Below are 8,145 nucleotides of genomic sequence, written 5' to 3'. Positions count from 1 at the left end.
ATTGGCTAACTGAAAGCTAAGCCTTCTTAACCGTTCTCCATGGAGAAATGAATGAAATTTTAGCTGTAGAATAATGGATTCTAAACCTAGCCAAACAATTAACCATTCTTTTCTCTGCAAACGTTTAAGGTTTCCCTTCCACAAGGCATCACATCAGTTTATAACCTATGAACAGATATTGCCCATAAAAGGGGCAATTAGGCAATTATCGCTGAGGCCCTCAACTGTTGTAGTACAGAGTGGTTAGTCCTCATGGAACATTGATTGCCACTTCCAACATTCACCTAGCAATCTTGGTAAACTTAAGTGATTAAATTGTATGAATTTTGCTTCTATTATCGACCAAGCCAGTATGAAGCAATACGATGTCTATTTCAACAATACAAAGATTCTACTGAAACAAGAAAGAACACTGATCCAAACACTCCAAAGAGAAATGGCAAATTTTCATGGAGGCCAAGTCAGTTATATTAATGGCAGAAAGCTTTAAAGACAACATATAGCATGACAGCTTATGTTATTATAAGTTTTATACAGTATCTAGTTGTTTATTAACACTCAAAATGTCATGGCTGGTTGTTCAAATTCAACTTTCTGAAATGCCTTGTGTTAAAGACATTGCAACCATCATATGGCAAGGCGCCAAGGTACGGAGTTCTGCAACTGCAAAATCAACAGCTAAAACGATTTCGAGATGATTGTTGATTGTGCAGTTGCAAAACTCCGTACCTTGGTGTTTTTACTGAATACGAACAAGGCCAAGAGAAGAGGGGACAACTAAACTGTGAACATTGATCTTCCATTGGAGGGTAACAACCACAGGCAAGTCCTGATTTGTTATTATCGTATTAAGCATGATCTTGTAGACTTCAGAAATAATTAGCAGCACCTTCAATCCATTTCACCCTATTCACAAAATGTATTTTAGCTACGTTGCTTCCTTGTAATCCCTCAAGTCTAAGTATCATCATAGCAGAGCATTCTAGCATTTCCAGCAGGCTATATTCCTCAAGTTGACAAATTAAAGCATAAGCCACCTTACCACAAACAGATTCAACGCTATTGAAATATATAATTGAAAGAACTGCAATGGTATGAGTCAAAATTCCAAGCAATGATAAAATGAAGAAGCAGAAACCAAACAATTAGCCATACTGATCTCTAAGCTCACACTTTTTATGGCCTGGAAAACCAACGATGTGTTAATAGCTAGCTTCAACCATATTAACAACATCATTAAATAAAGATCAAGTATCAGTGGAATTTAGAGAGACGGGGAATAAAAAGAGATAAGGAAATGATCAAAGTAGAATTTTGAGAACCCTCTGAGACTCAAAACCATTGTATTTATAAAACATAGAGCAGTAAATATTACAAATCTGGCACGCCATTGAAACAAATTAAAAACTTCAGGCTCCTAAATAGTAACTGCATTTCAATATGCTTCTCCTTCGGAACCAAAGTAAACCACCATTTCAATCTCATTTTGGATTTCAAATTCCAAGGGACCTAGGACATATTAGGCTGAGCAATCTCTACAAGATACAAGAGTGATAGACAGTGTACCATATACAAAGTAAAAAGAGCACATACCAGCAAATGACTGAAATATCTTTAAATTGCACATGGCTGCTTAAAATTAAAGTCACTATGTTACAAATACACATTCTTCAATGGGAAACCTAGTAAATATCAACAATTGCTCAAAAGGAACAGATGAAATCTAGAAAAAGGAAAAAGCTATCTTTTATGAACTCTTTGCAGTCGCATCTCAATCAATCTAGCATTCAATTCTCCATCGCTAATCTTTAACATCTTTGACAATGGCAATTTGAACCCATATTCCACTAAAGCTCTATGCCTCGGCTTAATTTTTTTCTCTAAACTAAACGAAAAATACTGAGGAAATCTTTTCAATTCCTCCAAGTCACCTTCCATTTCCTCCAAGAAAAACTCAGCTTTAGAACTCATATTATTCTCCACACTCAAAGTCAACAGCCCGGGTGATCCCACCACCATCCGGTTCACCTCCGGCTCGTCAAAACCCAGAGATTGAAGGAAGTTAATTTTCGGTTTCAAGGTGTTTTCCACGTCGGAAACTAAGAGAAGGGTAGTATGGGAATTCAGGACGAGGCCGAGGGAAGTGAGGAAACGGAGAGTTGGGCGGAGTTGGGTGGGGACGGAGGAGACTAAGAGGCGAGGGCAACGGGTGAGGGAGAGAGGGAGGTGAGGGAAAGGGAGGGGGACTTCGTGGAGGAGGAAGTTAATGGGAGGGAGAGGGTTTGAGGTAAGGAGGAGGGGGCACATGTCCAAGATACGGCCGATGGAAGGGCGAGAGAGGCCGACCGAAGTGAGGGAGCGTTCGAGGGAAAGGAGAGAGGAAAGTGGGGTGGAACGGAGGGAAGGGTTAAGTTGAGAGCTTTGTGGGGATTGATGTTTAAGGATTGGAGGTACAGGAGCTTTTGGCGGAAAAGAAGACCGTCTTCTTTGGGTACTTTGGGTATGGGTGGGGTGGTGGCCGGATGGAGTTGGAATCTGCAAGCTTGCATTTTTACTTTTCCTGGTATGAAGGATGACGAAGGGACGGAGATTTTAAAATTAATATTTTGTAATATTAATGTTGGATTTTAAAATTTTTATTTAATAATATTAAAAATTAATTGTTTTTATTTCAGTTAATTGAATTTATATTATAAATTTTAATATTAATTATTATAATTTTAGGGAAAATAACTTTTTAGTATACTCTTTTTAGAATTAACTCAACACTCACCCGTATAAAGTTCATCTCGACCCGATTAAGCAATGAATAAGAAAATAGCGAAATAAATTAAGAAATTGAACACACAAATTTAACGTGGAAAAACCCCTCCAAAGAGAATAAAAACCACGGGTAAAGATAATTTTACTATAATGACAAAAAAACGAAGAGGACAAAAGATGGAGATAAAAACTAAACCTCGAAAACTCGAAAATAAATAACCCACAAAACGTAAACACAAAATTATCTAAATGTGTTATGAGTTCTAATCTCTAATGGGTGTATTTTCTAAGGTTGTAAAAGAGCTTATTTATAGGCTAAATTCATAGATCAAATAATAATAAAATAATCTAAACTAATCAGTGTTTGATTGAAATAAGTAAACAAAGTTTAACTGAAAGACTATTTTTCAAATTTGACTGAAAATAAGAGTCATATTTAACAAATCTCCACCTTGAATCATATTTCCACAACGCCATCTTTGCCAAAGCCCGCCACGAGCCTATCTTGAACTATGCAGGGAATTAACTGAGTCGAATTTGTGCTTAGAAACTAGAAGACTTCTAGCCTTCGACTTGTACACTGCCAAATCAAAACTAACCCGGGTCTGATTTTCACGAACACAGTGCCCTAACTTTTCAAAACCTGCATCCAAAAGAGAACCTCTCTTCAACGAAACAGTCATACATTTTTCCCTCCTATGACCAAGTTTCCTCCGCTCCAAACAAGTTGACTTCAACTCAGTAGCAGACGAGGACGTCCGATTTCACCGATCCTTCGTATAACCTTCCGAATATAAAGACTGCCGGTTCTTTTACCTTTTAACAAAACGAGAGCTCCACGAGATACTATAATACCGCTCGACTCGATGTTGATTTTGCATCCTTTCAAGTCTAAAATACTTAAGGAGATGAGATTCTTTCGTAAATCAGATACATACCTGACATCTGAGAGTGTCCTACTCGTCCCATCGTGCATCTTAATTTTAACAGTACCAATACCAATTACCTTACTAGATGAATCGTTTCCCATGCACACAACTCCACCTTCAATCGAGCTGTATGTAGAGAACCATTCTCTATTGGGACACATGTGGAAAGAACACCCTGAATCTAGGATCCACTCGAACGTGAGCTTGGTGTTACTTGTTGACACTAACAAGAAATCATCCCCATTTTCATCGGCCAAATTAGCACCAGCTACATCTTCCTCGTTACTCTCAGCAACTTTTTTATTTCGCAGTTTATAACAATCTACTTTGACGTGACCAACTTTTTACAATAGCGACACCCTTTATCTCGTTTCTTTGATGTTACCAAAACGGAAGCTTGCCTATCTGTCTTGCTATCCAAATGAAGCTTATTGTCGAGTTTGTCTCTACTTAACAAATGACCCTTCACATCTTCGAACGAGAGTTTGTCTCTGCCATAAATCAGGGTCTCCCTGAAAGACTTGTATGAAGGGGGTAAAGAGCACAATAATAGCATAGCCTGATCTTCATCGTCAATATGAACCTCAACATTCTTTAAATCATTTAAAAGAGTAATGAATTGACTGATGTGATCTCTAAGAAGCTCACCTTCGTTCATGCGAAACGTAAATAGACGTTGTTTCAACACTAAACGGTTAGCCAGAGACTTAGTCGCATAAAGAGTTTCTAACATTTTCCATAAGGCAGATAAGGTCTTCTCCATCAATACCTCCTGCAATACCGTATTCGTGAGGCACAACTGGATTACAGATAAAGCCTTTTCATCAAGCTCTTCCCATTCTGTTTTATTTAGATTCTCAGGCTTTTTTCCGATAACAACCTTTTTCAAGCCTGATTGAACTAGAATTGCCATCATTCGAACCACATATTGAAATTTGTCTCACCATCGAACTTCTCAATTTCAAACCTTGTTGTTGCCATCTCTGAACGGGCTGATCTATGAAAATTGAACTAGCTCTGATACCACTTGTTAGGATCTCGACCCGATTAAGCAACGAACAAGAAAATAGCGAAATAAATTGAGAAATTGAACACACAAATTTAATGTGGAAAAACCCCTCCAAAGAGGATAAAAAAACCACGGGCAAAGATAATTTTACTATAATGGCAAAAGAACGAAGATTACAAAAGATGGAGATAAAAACTAAACCTCGAAAACTCGAAAATAAAGAACCCACAAAACGTAAACACAAAATTATCTAAATGTGTTATGAGTTCTAATCTCTAATGGGTGTATTTTCTAAGGTTGTAAAAGAGCCTATTTATAGGCTAAATTCATAGATCAAATAATAATAAAATAATCTAAACTAATCAATGTTTGATTGAAACAAGTAACAGAGTTTAACTGAAAGACTATTTTTCAAATTTGACTGAAAATAAGAGTCATATTTAACAGTTAAGATTTATTTATTTAATCGTTAGTCAAACCAATTGAATTTAAAACAATGAAAGTCAACTCGCATGGTTTGCGACTTCTACCTGTAAAACCCCATTCATACATCCTCTCTTCTCGCGCAAAATCTTCCAAGATTCTCAAGCTCTTAAACTCTCATGGAAAAACAACTTTTTCTTTTGTACTTATTTTTCAAAGAGAAATGTCAATACACATTCCCAACTACGCTGTTAATATAGTGAAATCTCTATCTCATTTTTCGAAGTTCGATCCTTATATTGAAAAATGCTTGAAAGATGCCAATTTATATGTGGCATCTGCGACATCAAAGTTGAAAATCATTTAGAATATGATTGTTGCCTTGGTGGGAATATAGAGGCCGAAAACATTTATAAACCATTTTCCAAACAAAGAAGTGATCATCACCCTCGAATATGTTACTTTAATAATACACATTCCAATCGACAATGAGGCAATAATTGTAGTTAGTACAACCAATTTAGAGTACTAGTGTCTTCGGTTAGGTGTTGTGCTATTAAGGGAGAAATTGAAGAAAGATTTAAACAAGTGCCGGTTGAAGTTTACATAGTTGGAAACAACCCCTCCATCGCATGTAACTATGGATGGATCGATACGCCAGATCTTGGATGCTCTAAATGGATGGAGGGTTTGTTGCCAGACAAGTTTTGTTACAAGGTACATATCATGTTCTTCCTCTGTTCGAATATTTTGAGGCGATCAGTAGATTCAGGTAGGGTTTTATCACTCTAACATATCTATAACACTCCATACCCGACCTGATCATTGAGTCCGAGTTACAGGATGCCACATAATTTACCGGAGCAACTACTATTCAATTTACAATTTAATACATGCTATTAAATATATTATTCAATATCATTATGATTTTCAGTCATTTCCGGGTCTTATATGAGCTTACAAAAGCTTTATTGCTAACCAGAGGTCAAATTAGGACCAAACTATAATGTTTGCAAATTGTCGAGTTGACGTCACGACTTCGGTGGTTCCTCGTCATGACCGGAAGTTATGATACAAGTCACTAACTTGACCTCATCTTGATACAAAGGAAATTTTTAAGGAATTTGGGAGAAAAAGTGAGATTTCATCGTATGAGACCAAATTGTAAAGAAATTGAAGTCCCTTTCATGTATATATAAGTGGCATTGGAGCCATGAAGAATTTTCTTCATGTTTCCATACAAATATCTTATTTAATTTATTAATTAAATAATAAAATATCTTATAAAATAATAAAATATTTTGTAACACCCCTAACCCGTACTCGTCGATAAAATAGGATTTCAGAGCATTACCAGAACATTCAGAATAATTTTCCATTAAACTACGTAAATTACTATTCATTTACCGAGATCACCCATAACATCCCTTGCTCGGGCCATTGAGGCCTAATACGAACATTAGTATCGAGTTGAGACTTAATCAAGACCTTTAAGAATTTTTTGCGACTTTTCAAAATTTTTCTAAGATGCAGGGCTCACACACCCGTGTGGTCCAAGGGACACGCTCATGTGACCCTAGGACACACCCGTGTTGAAGGCTGTGTTCGACCAATGTAACTCTCTGACTTGCACACATGGCCGTGCCACAAGCCCGTGTGCTAGGCCGTGTGGTTAATTAATTCAATTCGAAATTAGGTGCAGGTCTCACACGGCCAAGACACACACCCATGTTCTAAGTCGTGTGGCACACACAGTTGAGACACACGCCCGTGTCTCTACCAGTGTGCCCAATTCTGAGCATTTTGTTTCTCAAAATTAAGGTGCAGGAGACACACGGCCTAACCACATGCCCATATTACTAGGCTGTGTGTCACACACGGTCTAGACACAGGCCTGTGTATCTGTCCGTGTGGATAAAATAAAGCCATTTCTAGCTCCATTTCTCACCCAAATTTTCACCCAAGACCTGCACTTGAAACACACATCCAAAGCCAACCAATTCAAGCATTCAAATTGGGCAATTTCCATCATTCACAAGGCATATCACTACATGCATATGTGTTTATAAACTTACCTTGGAATAACTTAGACATTAGTATCATTTGCTCCCATATACATAACATATCACATATGAATATAACATCATAACCTACCTAATCATGCCAAAATAAACAATCACTAGCCATTCCAATGGCTAGGTTACAAAATATCATTTTCAAGCCACTATTGGCCAAGTTGTCCTATACATGCCATTATACCAAAATGATTTCTACTAAGTATACCCAAAATGATTAGCTCATAGTGTGACAATGCTCCAGTGATCTCCAACCCTCGCAAGCTTCTGAGCACTATAAAACAAGGGAAAAATAAAATGGAGTAAGCATTACATGCTTAGTAAGTTCGTATAACGGAAACTAAACTTACCAATCTTGTTTATTAAAATCTAGGCATATAATGTTGTGTTTCCATCCATTTGGCTAAATTTCCTAATCACATACATTCAATCAAACATATTAGTCACCAAAATATTCATATCAATCAAGTAACATAGATGAGCTCATCAAGCAATATTCTTTCAAGTCATTATCACATCATATCAAGATTTTCATGCAATGTCAAGAGTTTTGTGTCCGTTGAATCATTGAATCCCGATAGATACAGAAGTAGTAAACTCGAAGTGTACGATTCGATAATTCGTAAATTTCTTATTCAAGGGTACCCATTAGGGCACTTAACCAAGAAACATTCTCTCGAGTCACATATCGTATAACAGGATTACCAGTCCAGGCTAAATCCCTTATATAACGTAAGTTTAGAGGAGCTCAATTAGGATTACCAGTCCAGGCTAAACCCTAATCATAACATGTACTCGAGAGATATTATATCTAAATTACCAATCCGGGCTAAATCCTTTCTATAACAAGGTCATTGGGATTACTCGTCCAAGCTAAATCCTGTCTGCAACAAATGCAGAACCCTATTTGTTTCGAGAAAGCGCATACAATCATTGGAATTCAACA

The 8,145-nt window shown here is 37.1% G+C and overlaps 1 pseudogene; it reads right to left on the bottom strand.

Moving 5' to 3' along the window:
- Window positions 1-1,463: 1,463 nt before the first annotated feature.
- LOC108471192 (transcription termination factor MTEF1, chloroplastic-like) lies at window positions 1,464-2,662 on the bottom strand (annotated as a pseudogene).
- Window positions 2,663-8,145: the final 5,483 nt, after the last annotated feature.

The sequence above is a fragment of the Gossypium arboreum genome, chromosome 3 (assembly GCF_025698485.1).
Source record: "Gossypium arboreum isolate Shixiya-1 chromosome 3, ASM2569848v2, whole genome shotgun sequence".
NCBI classification, from domain to species: Eukaryota; Viridiplantae; Streptophyta; class Magnoliopsida; order Malvales; family Malvaceae; genus Gossypium; species Gossypium arboreum.
This window is presented reverse-complemented; position numbering and strand designations above follow the sequence as displayed.